Source organism: Pygocentrus nattereri, chromosome 9 (assembly GCF_015220715.1).
Source record: "Pygocentrus nattereri isolate fPygNat1 chromosome 9, fPygNat1.pri, whole genome shotgun sequence".
Taxonomy (NCBI): Eukaryota; Metazoa; Chordata; class Actinopteri; order Characiformes; family Serrasalmidae; genus Pygocentrus; species Pygocentrus nattereri.
Window position 1 is genome coordinate 5,825,816 of NC_051219.1, and position 19,000 is coordinate 5,844,815.

The 19,000-nt window shown below is 40.2% G+C and overlaps 1 protein-coding gene across 2 annotated transcripts in view; it reads right to left on the reverse strand.

The window, feature by feature from the left end:
- The window catches only part of podn (podocan), a 28,944-nt gene extending 21,551 nt beyond the window's left edge, over positions 1-7,393 (reverse strand). For both annotated transcript variants that reach the window (XM_017718726.2, XM_017718727.2), the window contains exon 1: positions 7,261-7,393. The gene's annotated coding sequence lies outside the window, so the exon portion shown is untranslated. The remainder of the gene's footprint in view (positions 1-7,260) is intronic.
- Positions 7,394-19,000: the final 11,607 nt, after the last annotated feature.

A 19,000-nucleotide genomic window follows, 5' to 3' on the forward strand; every position in this document is an offset into this window, starting at 1 on the left:
CAGAAAGACAAAACATTTTTTTAGGTTGACTTAAACAACTTACATTAGTAAAGACCTGGGATTCCATATCAATATCCTAGCAACATTTTAACAGCCTTCTGGGATTCCATAGCAATAGCTCAGCAACACCTTAGCAAGAACCTAGATATCGATAGCAATGGCCTAGCAACACCTTAACAATCGAAGATGGCTCTAACCTAGTTATCAAATTGCAGCAAAACCTACCTTTATTAAATGTGGCTAGTGACACAACGGATAAGGTAGGTGTTTCTAATAAAGTGGCCATTGAGTGGAAGCACAAGGTAGGTGTTTCTAATGAAGTGGCCAGCAGGCTTTAGTCTATGCTTCTAGACATGCTCGCAGTTCAGGGAAAATGTAGTAAAAAAGAAAAAGAACAATAACCAAATCTCCAGTCTAAGAAAAAGTGACTCAATGCTATAATAAAGCCCATTAATGCTTTCTGCTATGGGGTCTTAACCCTGTGAGAATGCAGAGTTTTAGAAAATAGCCTCTTCATTTTCACAGGTCGGGCAGCATGAAGCCCAGGTGTTCAAAGGCCACGAATACAACATATTCACTTAACAATCTCAGCACAATGAAGCAGATTTTTCTGAAAGGCACTAAATCTTTCCTTAATTGGAGATATTAGTTTTTTAAGTGGGAACATATTTTATGATTAAAAATACAGGAAGTGTGAGTGAGAAGGAATTATAGAGCAGTTTATTTGGGATTTTCATTAAAAACTGTGTAACCCCTTAAATCCCCAGGACCAGACGTTCTCACTGCCACAGCTTAAAGGGAAATTCCACCCATTTCCCATTTGCATTTTTTTTGCATGATTCAGTGCCTGAAATGCAAAACATAATTAAAAGTGGTTTGATATGCAATTCTCTTTACAGTGGTGGTGATAGGAACCAGGGGTTGGCATGTCTACAACACAAATATAGGGCTTTTATTCACTATCCATAACCACTAGTGAACCTACACATGAATGGACTTTTAAAAAATTGCTTTCAGTCAAAATCTTATCTTAAATTGACCTTCAGACACCGGGCAGCATATTCAGAATTATTTAATGTAACAACTTTCCATGGGGGAGCTTTTAGACCAATGAAACGCTTCAAATTTCTGATGTAAACAGAGTCATTCAACGGGTTTGGGGTGAAATGCTCTGTTCTAGAGAGACTTACAATCCAAATTTTTCACAGTGGTGGTGATAGGAAGCAGACGTCCACCTCTAAAAGCTCCCTCACAGAATGTTATTACATCAGGTTTTGCAAAGGTTTCAACCATTCATGGTGGATAGGTCCATGCAGGGAGTTTCAAGGCCAAATAGCCCCCAGTTTGACCATCATTATCATTCCATATAAAAGCTCAGAAGACATGTGTAGGTTCACTGGTGGTTTGGAATAGTAAATTAAATGTCTATATGTGTGTTGTAGTCATTGTGACCCCTGGTTCCCATCACCGCCACTGTAAAGTCATCTAAGCTAGTATACACTGCATGATCAAAGTACTCAGAGCTATCGGAAACTCCCCTTTAAACGAAGAGCCATCCCTCAGTCTCCTCTGAGTTCTACAGTTCCATCAGTATCTGCTTTAGTCATTGCACGCTTAGGTACACATGATCTCAGATGTGGCTCATAATTTTAGTATAAATCACTTTTACTTGGTCACACCTGCTAAAAGAAGTAAACACATGTTATGACCTGAAGCCCCAAAGCACTGGCTGTCCTGTCATAACCTTACCAACGAAGTATGAATAAGCCTGCAGAGCTTTAAAGGAGCTTAGAGTCTGGCATTAAGAGAATATGTGTGCGTGTTACAGTAACTGTTTCCAGTTCCAGATGGGAGGTGTGTTTCCAGCACTTTCTTTCCGTTTGCAGCGGGGATGTTTTTCTGCGGTCATTTATGAGTTTTCTTTCCATAATGACCTCTAGACAAAAGAAAACCTCTTCAGACAAACATTGGCATTCCATGGCATTCCATGGCATTCCTGCGCCAGCCAGCCGGCCCTCCAATGTCCAGATAAGGAGATGAGCGTGAAGGTCAAATTCAGCTGGATGTGGGAAACATTCTGGAACGAACGCCAACAACGACAAGCAGCGCTATCGCACAAACACTGTCCAGCTTCCATTCAGTCTGTGTGTACAATAGCGAGAGAAACGCTGGCATCTGAACAGGAGAAAATTAAGAACACAAGGGAAAATCCTGTGTAGGAGTTGATGGAAAGCGCACACGCTGCCTAAAATCGGCAGCCTTTTTTCTGCTGATACATATCTGAACTTTATGAAGCTTAATAGTGTGAAATGCCATGTTGTGAGACCCGGTGCATGTTTTAGCAGCAAGTCTTAACAGTTTAGAGGAAAACAAATGGTTGAAAAAGTCATGCTGCATACAGTTTTCTTTTTTCTAGTTTTCCTTTTCCTTTCCTTTTCTTATCCCAACTGTGGTCAGACTGTGGCATGCACCCCTCCCAAGGTCCTGATGACAGCCACGGGAGCCGGCGGGAGGAGGACTTCAGCTGCCAGCCAGATCAGCATCAGCTGCCCCTGATTAAGGGCAGTGTGAGCACATGAGCTAAGAGGGAAAGAGAACTGGTTGAGGAGGGGGAGGCGGGGCCTGGGCGATGGAGTTCGGAACTTGCACACCATCCCTCACTACCTTCCAGATTTCCTCTCCCTGTCGTCTTCGCTTGGGGTTTATGCCCCGCCTTTCTGACAGCTCTTGTGGTCTTCACCGGGGCCCAGTGGTGTGTATGCGTGCCACACAGACATATTTGGCAACAACAGACTCCCATAGGGTCCGTCTACGATTGACCAGAAGAAAGTGTTTCCATTCTTTATCTACTCATGATCATTAGCTCTGTAGATATCTGTTAATGATTCCAGGAACATCTCTCATGTTCAGAAGCATTAGCAGATATACTTACCGAGATTCTACTAATATTACTGATAAAAAGGTGGTTATTAACTCTAGAGCAGCTACAAGAGCAGGTGACGTAATAGAGTGAGTGAAAGCTTAATATTTATCAAATAAAATCTCACTAAAAGTTCACTAAAAGTTTCTTGATTGATCATTAATTTGGTCATTAAAGAGTAATTAATCGAGTAATCTGAGTAATTGCCTTGTGAATTTCACAACACGTCGTGGTGTCTACTGCCTTCCTTAACCTGACCCAGTGGTCTGAAGATGTGCCAAAATGTACACTGTACCATAAACAGCTTTTTGTAGGCCTGATATCTGCATGCAGCAATGAGTGCGTTCAACCAGTGCAGCTCAACAGCCACGTTTGTTGAACAATCTCATCTATGCTGGGTGCAATAAATGTGTGATTGGTGCAGAATAGTTCATATGGGAATCTTAGTAAGTGAGTTTTTACCATCATTCAGGACTGTTACCATGGTAACTTTGGTTAACCAACCATGGGTGTGGGCCTACATGGATATATCAGCCTTGTAGCTCCTGTAAACCTAAAGAAGTGGCCTTTCGCATAGATGAGTCAATTGTCGAGCGAATTATTGCTTGATTCAATTTATTTTTAATTTATCTTTCCCTTCACAGTGTCCAACTGATTTTTCAAAAGTTTTGTAATTTTATAGGAGGATACACAACAGAGAGTTTTCCAATAAGCAAAACATTACTGACCAATTGTATTCAGAAGAGGACATTCAAAAACTCAGGTCAACTGCCACGTCCTTGGCAAGAGGTGCAATTAATTAACATCTGTTCAGGCTACAAAACAGCAAAACTGAATGGAGTCTTAGAGCTACACAGGAACGGCAGTTGTTCATAGGCATGCCAAGCAGAGAGAAGGTAATGTAAGTACAGTTTTTTTTCGGACTTTTGCAGAGCCGATCAAGGACAGCCTCTCAAAGGGAATTATGTTCTTGCTACTAATGAAAGTTATTTTGTGGGCACACTGCATACACAGTTCATATGACAACTGAAAGATCAACTTTAAACTTTAATTCCCAAAATGTTATAAAAGTGTATGAAAAGCAAATAAAACAGACAGATTTGTAAATCGACTGTGAAAATGGAAAAAAATGCAGAAAAGACATTTAATGTTTTATCTTAACAACTACATTGTTCTGATGTAAATACATACCCATTCTGAAAAATGGTTCCATGGTTTGGTAACAAAAAGGTTGTGCAAAAATAAATGTTCAAAAGGTCTAGTCTTATATGAGCAAGGATGAGTTGAGGCTCAACTCTTGGCTAAAAATGCATCAGCAAATAGTTTAATAACAATCACTCAATGAATGATTGCAAGATTAACATTTATCAAATTAAATAACATTTTTAAACATATAGTACACTAAGTTTCATGATTCATCTTTAATTTGGTCATTAAAGAGTAATTGCCTTGTGAATTTCACACAAAGTTTACCGTCCCGTGCCGTGGTGTCTGCTGCTGCCTTCCTTAACCTGACCCAGTGGTCTGAAGATGTGCCAAAATGTACACTGTACCATAAACAGCTTTTTGTAGGCCTGATATCTGCATGCAGCAATGAGTGCGTTCAACCAGTGCAGCTCAACAGCCACGTTTGTCGAACAATCTCATCTATGCTGAGTGCAATAAATGTGTGATTGGTGCAGAATAGTTCATATGGGAATCTTAGTGAGTTTTTACCATCATTCAGGACTGTTACCATGGTACCTTTGGTTAACCAATGACGGGTGTGGGCCTACATGGATATATCAGCCTTGTAGCTCCTCCAAACCTACATAGATAAGTCAATTGTGGGCCAAATTACTGCTTCAGTCAATTTATTTATTATCTTTCCCTCCACAGTGATTACAAATGATTTTTCAAAAGTTTTGTAATTTTATAGGAGGATGTACAGCGGAGAGTTTTCAAATAAGCAAAACATTACTGACCAAGTGGATTCAGAAGAGGACATTCAAAAACTCAAAAATTCAAAAAAGGTGAACTATGACATCCTTGGCAAGTGGTGCAATTAATTTGTGTCTGTTCAGTCTACAAAACAGCAAAAGTGAGTGCAGTCGTAGAGCTACACGGGAACTGCAGATGTTAATAGGCATGTCAAGCAGAGAGAAGGTAATGTAAATACAGTCAACCAAGGACAGCCCCTCAAAGTGAGGAATACTCTTGCTACTAATGAAAGTTTCATTTTGTAGGCACAGTGCATACACAGTTCGCACGCCAACTGAAAGACCAACTTTAAACTTTAATTCCAAAAAAGTTAGAAAAGTATGTGAAAAGCAAGTAAAACAGTTGTGGGCTGGAGGTTAGGGAACCAGCCTCCTGACTGGAAGGTCACCAGTTTGATCCCCAGAGCCGACAGCACATGACTGAGGTGTCCTCGAGCAAGACACCTAACCCCCAACTGCTCCCCAGGTGCTGTGGGATTGGGCTGCCCACCGCTCCGGGCAAGTGTGCTCACTAGGGTGTATGGGGTGTTTCACTTCATGGACGGGTTAAACACAGAGGTGAAATTTCCCTCTTGTGGGACTAATAAGGGTCTCTTAATCTTAAAACAGACAGATTTGTACATCCACTGTGAAAATGGAAATAAAGACATTTAATGTTTTATCTTACCAACTGCATTGTTCTGATGTCAACATATACCCATTCTGAGAGCGACCTGAAAGTGATGGCTCCAAAAATGTTGTGAAATAAAAAATATTCAAAAAAACATCTTGTACAGGTGATGGAGGATCCAGGAAAGGTCTAGTCCTTTAATAGAATGGATGAGTTGTGCCTCTTTTAACTCTTGGCTAAAAGTTCATCAGGAAACAGATTAATCACTCAACAAATGAAGATTGTTAGGTATTTCATGCCCTGTGGTGAATAATATCATTAAAAGATTTAGGGGATCCAGAAATCACTGTTTTTAGAGCAAGGCCGAAAATCACAACTAACTATCCATGACCTTTGACCACTTTAGACGGCACTGCTTTAAAAAACTGGTGTCGTTCTGTGATGGAAATCATCACATGGGGTTGGGAATATTTTGAAAAACCATTATCGATAAACACTTTCCTTCGCTGCATCCGTAAATGCAAGTTATGGCTGCACTGTGCACAATAGAAAGCAAATGTTAATAATGTCCAGAAATGCTGCCAACTTCTCTGGGCTCAAGCTCATCTGAAATGGACTAACAAACAGTTGAAACAGTTTTGTGATCTGATGTGCCAGGATTTCAGATTGTTTATGAGTATAATGGTGTTTGCAGGCCAGCTTAGATAAGATGTTTATTGAAATTGTTTCCCACATAAAGTTCAAAGACAGCATCCCTTATCCCTCTAGTATTAGTGGGCAACTTGTATATGTGTGAAGGCACCGATAATGCTAGAAGATATCAACATTTTGCAGCCTTCTAGATAGTATATGGGGTCACCCATATACTAATACTAGAGGGATAAGGGATGCTGTCTTTGAACTTTATGTGGGAAACAATTTCAATAAACATCTTATCTAAGCTGGCCTGCAAACACCATTAAACTCATAAACAATCTGAAACATGACAACATGACAACACCAAGAAATATCTAAGCTGGCCTGCGGTAAGAGGTACAACATATAAGAATGAAGGGCCTCTATTGAAGGTTACAGATTTCAAAAATCACTTTGTTAACTGAATCAATTGGTGTCAATCCGATTATTAAGTGTGGATAAAAGAGAATGTGATGTAACACAGTAGTAAACATGATTCTGTCATGGAGGCATCAAATTTGTGCTGAAAATAAAACATCATACATTGTTTTCACTTTAATGCAGGTTAAAGTGGTTCTACAAGTCACTGCTTTCTTGTTTACAGTAGCACGTCATACACTGTTCCATCTTTTTTCGTTTTAAAATTGGGGTTTGTCAACTATTAATAATATAAATCAGTAGTTATTTTTGTGTATTAAGCCAATTTTTACTCCAACTTACTAACTTGATACCAAACTGTGCATGAACGGTATCCTTTTAAACTTTGGGGCCATTAACAGGAGGCTTTTGTCAGGTTTGACCCACTACAGAACAGACCATAGCATCTGAAATACCTCAGCACAGCAAATACAAGATACTGGAATACAGCTACTATACGCCTGTTATTTACAGTGAAGCAGTAACAACAGCACAAAAACCATCTGAGCAGCTGGAGAAAGTCCACATGTGCATGCATCTGGAAAAGTGGAGTGGACGCGAGGGAGTAATGCACAGAGGGAGAGAGGAAAGGAGGGAAAGAGAGGGAGAGAGCGAAGAGGGAGAAACCTATAGGGGTATCTCCAGTAATAATGCCTGACCTGCAGCCGTCCAGCAACGTATTGAAAAGTCTGCGAAAGTCCAAGTGCCTCGGACCACTCAGTCCTGGGCCATAGTGAGAGCAGCAGCCACAGCTGGAGAGTCCAGGTCCCTTCTGGTACCTTCCAGATGTGCAGGCTGCGAGTGGGAGTGAGAGGGATAGAGCAGAGTGAGAGAGAGAGAGAGAGAGAGAGAGAGAGAGAGAGAGAGAGAACAGAACAGTCCAGCCAAAGCCAAAAGTGAATGTTCCTTCAACAGACTTTCCACTATTGCCTTGGAAATGACAGCTTAGCATTTAGCTTTCTGGAAAATAATTGGGAAAGGTCTCAAACTGGCTCAAATCAATCTGACTCTCTTTTGAGTCCAGTGCATGCTTTTTCATGAGCCTCAGCAGCAGCCTTTGAGATGGTGAAATCTCTGAAACCTTACAAAGTGTGAATGAAGTAAAAGCCAAGCAGAAGGAGTTTCCAAAGGCCAAGCCTAGCTGCACTACAAAGCACCAAGGGCAAGAGACGAAACAACACCCAGAATATATTTCCACCAATTACTCACAGTATGCCATCTGAAGAAACGCATCAGTAGGTTTTCAACCTGCAGCTCTTGTCAGATCTAGCTTGCTGTGTTGCTATTTTGATGGCAGCAAAATGTAAAAGCTCTCAAAAACGGTCACTAAGAGCTCAGAGGGAGAGACGGAGCCAGCTACCAGCCCAAAGCTATTATCACTGGTTTGCTGTACAGTTGCAGAATGATGTAGTCATTTCATTTTATTTATGGCATTTGGCAGACGCTCTTATCCAGAGCGACTTACAATCGGATCATTTTTACACAGGTAGGCCACGGTGGTGTTAGGAGTCTTGCCCAAGGACTCTTATTAGTGTAGTGAAGGGTGCTTGCCCTGGTGGGGGATTGAACTCCAGTTTACAGCATAGAAGCCAGAGGTGTTACCCACTACACTATCCAACCACTACATGGTTGTAGTCATTTACAGGGATTCATGAAAAAAAAGTTCATGTTATTTGAAGGCTACCTATATACAGACTTTAATAACACATGCATAAGCATTGAATAACATATTTATAAACCAATCCTTGAACACTTCTTGAACGTTTATACTAGCAAATGCAAGACAACCGGATGTTTTAAGAAGTAAGTGGAATTACATTGACGTAAGAGGTTTCAAACTAAAGTGAAGAAAGGCTTACATTTATAACACTGTTATAAGGCATCATTCCCAACTAATTGGGACTTTTAATGTGGAAGCTTACAGTCTTAAAAAGATTCGTCAAAGTTTTTTTTTTTTTGAGAGTGGTTCTATTTAGAGCCATGAGTTCTACATAGAACCATTCCATGCTTAAATGGTTCTTTTCACATTTTTAAAAAGATGGTTCTTCAAGGGTTCTTTAGTAAAGAAGATGGTTCTACATAAAATAATAAACACCCAAAGAACCCTGAAGAAACGTTCTTCAGGTGGATGGCCAATGTGCCGTATATGTTTCTATATAGAACCTTTTTTTAAATTGGTTCTATGTAGCACCAAAAAGGGTTCTTCTATCATTCCAATCTTGCCATCATAACAATAGAGAAAAATCACCAGGCAAAGAATCCATTGAAGCATGAAGTGGTTGTATATGAAACTCATGGTTCTGAAGAGAACAATTTCTTTTACTAAAGAACGCTTGAAGAACCATTTTTTAAGTGTAGCTAAGACAACCATATACAGTGGGCTACAACAGTCTGAGACCTCATTGAAAATCCTGGAATTAAACCTAGAAATAAACAATGAACAGGAGAATTTTTCAAATTGTAAAACTTTTTAAAGAATTTTAAAACTTAAAACGAAGAAAGTCACAACATTTAAAATGAAGATGAAATATTCAAGATTTATGCACTATTTACAACTCATAGATAACCAAATTTGGAATATTGAGCATGTTAAGGCCTTTGTAAAAAAGAAATAAATAAATAACAATAATAATAATAAATAATAAAAACATCAATTCTATTTTTAGTTTTATTCCTTTCACTGAAGCTTAATCATGCAAAGGGTTCATAGAGTGTTGATGGCTCTATATAGAACCATAAATCAAGTTTAGAAATATGGAAATGATAAATGACATTTAATAAACCATATAAGCTTTATTACTTGCTTTATAACAATGTTATAAACAGAGCAGTTATTCAAAACACAACCACAGTTTGTGTTATTATGTCAGTGCAATGTCATTTAGTTGATAAACATCTTGCGGCATCTTGTGATCACCGATATAAACTGCATGTCAGTGTTCAAATATTGCTTTATAAAGGTATTATTGAGCGCTTATGCATGTGTTATGACATAGGTAGTCTTGTCCTTACATCAGTAAAGTGCTGTTTACTTCATAAAATATCTTAGATCACTTTGTGATGACTGTAATCACCTGGAATAGTGCTGTGTAAGTAGCTTATTCAGTGCTTATGCATGTTTTGTGAAGTTTTTACTTTAAATAGTCTGCAAACGAAGTGCTGCTGAATGTGTTTCTTTGACTGGACCCACAATAATAAGTTTTCAACAACTTCAAATCATCATAAAACATCTTCTACTTACAAACACAAGTGGGTTCAAAGTTTAGACTGTGCGCTTTCAAGATCAGTTCTCTGCTCGTTTCAAAGAGAAAGTCGAACCCTGTAAATAACAGCCTGTTGTTCTTCACAGAGCTGCGTCAGTATTTGCTGTCCAATCATCCACGATGGAAACCCACGATGAAAGTGCTCGTTCTGAAAGAGGAACGTCTCGCCGAAGAATGAAAACAGAATCCTGAAAGTGAGTAAATACTCTTTCAGAAAGGGCTTTATAATCCAGCCAAAGACGAGCTTTTCATAAACACACCAAAAGATGAGAATAACAAAGAAAACAGATTCAATGCCTTTTTTATACTTTATACTAATATCAGCCCACTGGAGTTGTGTGACTCCGCAAATTATTTACAGACATGAATGATGAGAAAAAAGAAAAAACAAATTTGCCGGCTGAGTGATTTGCACATTAAGAGAACGTGAAGGATAAAGAACGTGTGAAATGCAGATTTTTCGTTGTGAATTGAGAGCTGAGTGGGTGAGGAGATGAGACCATCCGCCAAGAAAAGGAGGGAAAAAGGAGGGAAAGAGGAGAAGCCATGATCTAATGCCTCATATGAGTCCTTAGTCATCACAGCCTGGCTGTCAGGTTTATTTGCACATCTGATTTTGTTAAATACGTCATAGAGTCAAAAGTTACACTGCAGACGACTAACAGCAGGGTGATGGGGGCATCGAGGGGCCTGCAGGAAATTAGTCTGTGCCTGTAGAAACACCTCCCTTGTGCTTCCATTCACTGGCCACTTTGTTGGAAACATCTACCTTGTGCTTCCATTCACTGGCCACTTTGTTGGAAACATCTACCTTGTGCTTCCACTCACTGGCCACTTTATTAGAAACACCTCCCTTGTACTTTCACTCACTGGCCACTTTATTAGAAACACCTCCCTTGTGCTTCCACTCACTGGCCACTTTATTAGAAACACCCACCTTGTGCTTCCACTCACTGGCCACTTTATTAGAAACACCTCCCTTGTGCTTCCACTCACTGGCCACTTTATTAGAAACACTTACCTTGTGCTTCTACTCACTGGTCACTTTATTAGAAACACCTACCTTGTGCTTCCACTCACTGGTCACTTTATTAGAAACACCTGCCTTGTGCTTCCACTCACTGGCCACTTTATTAGAAACACCTACCTTGTGCTTCCACTCACTGGTCACTTTATTAGAAACACCTGCCTTGTGCTTCCACTCACTGGCCACTTTATTAGAAACACTTACCTTGTGCTTCTACTCACTGGTCACTTTATTAGAAACACCTCCCTTGTGCTTCCACTCACTGGCCACTTTATTAGAAACACCTACCTTGTGCTTCCACTCACTGGTCACTTTATTAGAAACACCTGCCTTGTGCTTCCACTCACTGGCCACTTTATTAGAAACACCTACCTTGTGCTTCTACTCACTGGTCACTTTATTAGAAACACCTCCCTTGTGCTTCCACTCACTGGCCACTTTATTGACTTTAAGCTCTACTTATTTTATAACTCCACTGTTTCTACACAGTTAATCTGCTCCTCTCTACCCTCATGGGTCAGTTTGCGACCACTGTTGACCAGCTGTTATTTGGGTGGTGAAGAATTGGTTCTCATTATTCAGCTCAACCTGATAAGGCAGCGTCTCGATTCAATACATTATCATCTATACAGCGGTAACAAACAGTGTATGAATATTCATAATATTTTGTTAATGTTAATGTTAATGCTTCTATATTATTATTTGTTCATTACAGGGTTTAAGATCATAAAATTACACTATCACTATTTCAGACTCAAAACAACAACTGTGAGTTTTGCCTGATCCATTCAGGCTGGCTTCATAGTAGAATGTAAACATTAAAGAAATGACACTTTATAGTACCCTGATCTATCATGCCAGCCTTGTTTATATGCAGTATGATATATTACGACATGATGTAACACAATGTAAGGGCCCAGCTTGCTAGCAGCATTCAGGGAACTCCAATTCCCAGAAGCCCTTGGACTGATCAGGCCTAACCTGGCACATCTGTAGACTCCTGTACTTTAGGCCGTGGTGAACGGCAGCGCTTTGAGTTGATTTACGTAATATTTGTGGAACCACAGTATGTTTGGGATCTGCTGAGGCAAAGGGGCTTGAATTCCTTGTGAAGAAATGACTCATCTGATCTGTTTTTGAGCACGTTCATCACCCGAGAGCTAAAATAAACCAGTCACTCACTTAGTCTCACACCAATTAATAAGACTTCACTGAAGCATTTGTAGTGGGTGATGTTTGAAATCGGCTTCAAACGGATGTTTTACTGAGCTGGGCTTTCCATGCTCTTGTGTAAGTGCTTCTGTCCATCAAACCCCACCAAAAAATGAACCTCACCATTCCAACGACAAAAGCTTCGTGTCTCCAGCATCCTGGAGGGATTTAATCCCTACACAGAGCCACAACATCTACATACACGCAGAGCTGAAATGTAGCTACAAGAGCAAGTAATCACACATCTAATGACATGTCATTAGCACAATAGAAAGGCACTGTAAGAGCAGAGCAGTGGGAACATCACACTGTAATCAAGTGAACATTCCCATCCACCGTTAAATGACGTGATTATGCTTCCGGATATTTCTGTAAAACCATTAGAAGCTTTCAGCTCTGAGAGAACCGGATTGAGGGGTTTCCATTTTGTCGTCCAAATGGAGCTGCGTCATTTAGCCCTAAGTATTGAAGTCAAATTATCCCCTGACAAGTGAAAGGATTTTAAATATGAGCAATAAAGCCGATGTTTCTGACGACTGGACTGTTTTAGGAAAGCCGTTCAACCTTTTTTGGGCATATTTATGAATATGAAGTGAGAATATTCCATAGCGATGGCAGATACTTTTACTTTTACTTCACAACTTTTCTTGAAAATGATCTGCCAAGGCGGCAAAATAGGTCCGTTATATTCTCGAATTTTTTTAAAAATCAAAAACCATTCAGACAAAAAACGTTTGACGTCTCTGTTACCTTCTTAACATTTATGATCTTTCATTAAAGCAGTAGATTTATAGAACTAGCCTATTCTTCTGGTTGGGGTTTAGGACCAAGATTGGGTCAGGGTTATGTTTTGGGTTTTTAGGTCTTAAGACGAGAGTTAGAGGGAGTTTTAGACTGTGAGGGGTCCGGATGGGTTAGACACAAGCAGAGTTGGATGTTGGTTAAAATGATTAATAAAGGGACAAACCAGAGATGGAATCCAGAAACAGGCCAAGGTCAGACGGGCTAATGGGTATATACAGGCGAGACACAGACGAGGTCAGGAAGGCAGGCGAAAAGATCTGAACACAAATGAGGCCAAAAGGTTCAGACTGACGACGTAAACGACAAATCAAAGCAAAGCCACAAACCAGGAAAATCGGGACAAACAAAAGGCTCAGTAATGAACAGCAAGCCTGGGCTTCATACTAACTCTGAATGAACATGACAAGGAATTCAGGTGAACATAATCAGTAAGGAGATGAACTTGGACAGGTGGGTTGCAAAGAGTCCGGAATCATGTGACCTCCCAGAGTCTTGTGGAAGTTGGAGTCCGCAACGGAATGAGGACTAGTGGTTTCAGCGGAGCCAAGAAGAGACGTGACATAAGTTTTGGGTTAGAAAACATAAAAGAGCTGTGTAGATTCTTTCTGCAGGCCCTCGAGTGGCCATTTTGGCAGGGAAATCGAAATAAATTTAGATATTTTTAATTAATATAAACAAATTTGTCCCTGTAACTCTGTTTTTAGATGAAGTACATACTGTTGCCACTTTACGTGAAATGTTGTGGCGCTGTGTTGAGTCAGCAATGCCGGGAAAGGGGAGGTGTGAGAACCCTGTGCTGTGAAAAACTAGCCACACTTCTCCACAGAGGCTGTGCTGAGATTAAACTTCAGATTCATTTATATCAAAGACAATCAACCAACACAGTCAACAAACAGCATTTAAACAGAATAAAAAGATTTTTATAAATGTGGACTTACTTGTTTACCTATGATGGAAAAACCAGTTTGCTTTTGGTTTAAATTATACATATTTGTCATATCTCCAAAATACTAACTTTACAGGAGAAGGAAAAAACCACCTTTACTTTTAATGTAAGTCAATGGAACCAGAATTTTTTCGTAGTCATTTTGGGCTATTTAATTTAATCCATTCATCATTGAATTCACAGACAATGTAAAGGGTAACAGGTATTATTCAATTATGCCAAAAAACTGAAAAACATCAAAAATGGACATAGAAGGTTTTCTTCTGACAGCAGCGATACGCTGTCAACATTAAAAATGCACTGTTCAAATGAAGGCCAAAACATTTTATGGCTAGTGTGAAAAAGGGTTAAATGTGTGATGAAGGCAAGGTAAGCATTTACAAAGCAGCTTAAGGGGTCTTTCCATTAGCATTCTGTTCTTCTTAAGAACGCACTTGTCCTCCCGTTTCTTTCAACACTTGGGCCTCTCTTGCTTTTTCCCTCTACGTAAATAAAATGCGCTATTATTCTAACATAAACAGCTCAGCGGCTTGATATTGCAGATAATGAACATTGACCTTCTAGGAAATGGGTAGAAGTTTAGAAGCAGAACGCAGGAAACATTTTTAATTCTTTATCCTTGAATTCATTATTTGCATTTCTTTGAATGCAGATGCTTGTGATGGAAGATCTGACCTTCCCGTGGTTTCTATCCACATTATTGGAGATTCTCAAGAAAAACGTCCTTTGTAATTTCACGGCTTCAAAGTTTCCTGAGGGCTGATGACACCGGGCCGAACTCCGACACATTTCCACAATCTCTCTAAGTGAAAGTAGAGCTGTGTGTAAGTCATCACTGCTCTAATGCATCCGACATTTCAGAGGAAGCCAGGTTTTCATCATCTGTTTGATGTTCTACCTTGCTTGAGAGGTGCTCATGGATGCTACTCAAGATCTAAGTCCTACAGCCCTTCTTCTAACATCAGAGCACATCTGTACATTTTAATAGCCACTCTCTAGTGCCGTTTTGGTCAGTATTAGGCACAAAGTGGCTGTGCACAATTACTGGCCACTACATTAAAACCCTGTACTTGTAGCTCCACCTTGCTGGCATACAGGTAAAGACCATAGGTCGTCCGTCTTCGATGCTTATGTTGGTTTTTGGTTCTGGTATTCAGATACCGCACACTGTGCCACACAGTGGTGGATGAAGTATACAAACCACATACCTGAGTTAAAGTAGAGACACCCAAAATATTCCTCCAGTAAAAGTAGAAGTTCCTCCTTTTAGACCTCCACTTGAGTAAAAGTACTAAAGTATTTACCTTCAAATGTACTTAAGTATAAAGTAAAAGTACTAAAAGAGTAATTCTGGCTCTGATGTCCTGTTATCATTTTTATAACCAGACTGGCTTCATGAACTCATTTCAGGTGAAAGTCCTCCAGCGTCTCTCTTGGTAAACCAGTCTTTTAATAGAACGTCATTAATTAGTTTTCTTTTGTTTTGACATGTTACGTTTTTCTACACACAGAAACCAAAAGGAATGACAGATTTCTCAAAATGTAGTGAAGGAAAAAGTCAGATATTAGACTCTGAAATGTAGTGGAGTGAAAGGAAAAAGACGCCCAGAATGGAGAAACTTCAGTACAGATACACCAAAAAATACTAAAGTACAGAAACCAATTACATTTACTCAGTTACTCAGTTACTGTCCACCACTGGTGCCAAAACATATTTGTAAATCTGAAAAACTGCCCAGTTTCCCAAAGAACTGGTGAAAAGAGTGAATCGCTACTCATTTCTCAAACCAAGTGTAGATGTGTTGCACACTAGCAAACCAGAAAAGAGGATTTCCAAAAGAAGAACAAACACCAAACATTGTGGTGCCAGTAGCCAATATGGGACACCCCACCTCCCCACCCACCCTCGGAAACCAGGGGGTATTTCATACACTGGAAACAACATTTGGACACTAAACATATCTTGGTTGATTGACAGCATCTGGGTTAAGTAGGACATCTGGAAATGTGATATTTTTGCCAAATCCTTCTTTAAATACCAGGTGTAACGGGGCCTCTGTTTGTCATCCAAAAGGTTGTTAGTATGCTTGACAGACAATTCATAAATCTGTATTACATACACAGAGAGCTGTTACACACACTTCTATGTGATCATCGTTTCCAAATACCAAAACATCGAAACTTTTTACTCCCTTCCATCAAACATTCACCTAGGGCTCCATTAGGAGACCAGTGAGTATTCATGATTATCAGTATATATAGATGGAACAATGCGTTGTTCAGGTTTTAAAGGTCCTAGAAACCTTAATCTTAGGTTTATCTTAATTATCTTATCTGAATTAATTAGGTTAATCTAAAATAACTTTCCAGTGACCACCTAATGTCTAATGCACTGACATCTGTTTCTGTGGAAACTAGGCGGTCCTAATTATGTGTAGCACTTACATACACTATATGGACAAAAGTATTGGGGCATATAAAAGTATTGGGACACCTTACATCAAAAAGGTTTTATGACATCCCACTCTAAATCCATAGGGATTCATATGGAGTTGGTCTACTTTGCAGCTCTAACAGCTTCCCCTCTCCTGGGAAGCTTTCTAAAAGATGTAGGAGAGTGTCTGTGGGAATTTCTGCCCATTCATCAAGAAGACCATTTGTGAGGTCAGACACTGATGTTGGACGAGAGGGTCTGTCTCACAATCTCTGTTCTAGTTCATACCAAAGGTGTTTGATGGGATTGAGGTCAGGACTCTGTGTGGGCCAGTCAAGCTCTTCCACACCAAACTCACCCCGCCATGACTTTATGGAGCTTCTTTGTGCACTGGGGCTCAGCCATGCTGGACATGAACAGCTTCTTCTCACAAAATTGGAAGCAGATAAGTATTCAAAATGTCTTGGTGTTGAAGCATTAAGATTTCCCTTCACTGGAACTAAGGGTTCTGCACCAACCCCTGAAAAATAGCCCCATATCATCATCCCTCCTTCACCAAACTTTACAGCTGGCACAGTGCAGTCAGGCAGGTAATGTTCTCCAAATCCAGACTCGTCCGTCAGACGGAAGCGAGATTCATCACTCCAGAGTCTAGTGGAGGCGCTTTACCCCACTTCATCAAACGCTTGGCATTATGCTTGGTGATCTAAGGCTTGCATGCAGTTGCTCGGCCATGGAAACCCATGCCATGAAGCTCCTGGAGCTCAGTTTTTGTGCTGATGTTAATGATGGAGGAGGTTTGGAACTGTGCAGTTATTGATCAGCAGAGTGTTGATGACTTTGGTGGAGCTCTATGCTCCTCAGCACTCAGAGGCATGCTCTGTGATTTTTCGTGGTCGGACATTTCGGGGCACGTCGGAGTTGTTGTGGTTCCTAATTTCAACAGTACCACACACAGTTTATTGTGGAATATCTAGGAGGGAAGAAATATTACAATATACAAAGTAACATGTTGTAACAGTGGCATCCTATTACAGCACCACGCTAGAACCCAGTAGGTTCTTTAGAACAACCCATTCTTTCACAAATGAGCGTAAAGGCAAGCTGCATGGCTAGGTGCTTTCATTTTAGTGGAACTGAATGGAACACCTGAATTCAATGATTAAGAGGTGCATCAATACTTTTGTCCATGTAGTAAAAGCATCACCCTCACCAATCAGGAGGCTGATGTCGGTTGTCCTGCCCACACAGCTTTAACCCCTTAAATGGCCAGGGCTCACCAGCAGACCCAAAGTTTTATTACACTCTTCTAGAATAGCTCAGCCAGTTTACATTGCAGTCCCTGTAGTTACTGAATAATTAGCCTGGGATGTTAAGGAGTTAACAAAACTATGCCTCCCACCCAAGGAGACAGAGAAACTACAAAAAGCTAACAACCAAGCAAAAGCTAACCTATAAAGTCTGTCCATTTGTTTGTTCAGCTGGTCACTTCAGCTTTCCCTGCGTACACCTCTAACAATAGGGTGAATAAAAGCCTTGAGAGGTCACCATATATAAACCGGATAACATTTTAGAGGGTCAGGAATGGCCCATCTGTGTTTTACATCCCATTTCACAAATTTCTCGCTTAAGCTGATGTGTTTAGCTCTACTTTAGGGGCTCAGCACTCTAGAAGTGCTGGACAGAAAGAAGGCAATCGAGTGTACTAATCAGAATACTAGGCCCATGCCCACAGAGCTCTTAGACTGATCTGATTAGCAGTTTTTATTGTTTTATTATAAGGCCGTCTTCATTTTATTTATTTATTTTGTTTAGTTCATTCAAACGTGGCTGGATGTTTATTATAACACTTCATACAAATATTTTTAATAATTTACACTGTGTTTCCTGGGACTTCAAAACATCCAAACAGCTGGGCTTGTGCTACTCACTCCAACGCCTGTTTACTCTTTCATTCACTGTTCTCAGAAACTCAAAACTAGTTTTGAGTCGCCTTTCATAACAAAAGTGTTCTGCGCGGTGGGAAATGGACAAACAAAGTGTCTGACCCTCAGATACAAACCAAGGCCTCCAATATGAAATGTCAATAAATGAATCCCACAAAGAAGTTAACAGGATAAACAACAGCAGTGGCTGAAATCAGAGACAAGAGAGAGAGAGAGAGAGAGAACAGTCAGCACTGTAATGTGGGTCAGAGCTTGTTAACAGACTTTTTTTTTTGAGGGGAAAAACAAAGCGTGGCAGTCTGGAAGCAGGTCAGTGGGTTTTGGCTGCTGAATTCAGCACCACATGATCCCAGAGCTACTACCCCAACCTCGGAATAACAGCTTGCTAGTAACTAGTTCCATTTACCCAAGCAAAATTTTAATGGTTTTGTACTTTCCTGAGTATCAAATGTTAAAACCTTTTTGCTTGAACTCAAAATAAATCTTTCTTCTCAGTCCCATTTTGGTCATTCGTTCCTCTTCATGTGGAATTGTTGTTTCTGTCGGGTTGGCCCAGCTCCCAGGAGCTTAACTGTTGCTCACCCCTCTCACTTTAGAGGTTTACATTTCTAAAAAGAGAAGAACAACCTTCAGCGCCCATGCTGATAGACGCTGGATGTGCTAATGAGATGGCTGATCTTGTTTGGCAGCTACTGAGAGCTCAAGAATGGTGCTCTGGCTCAGTTCTACAGGTTTAGATACATATTCACTACATTGGGTCTCCTAAG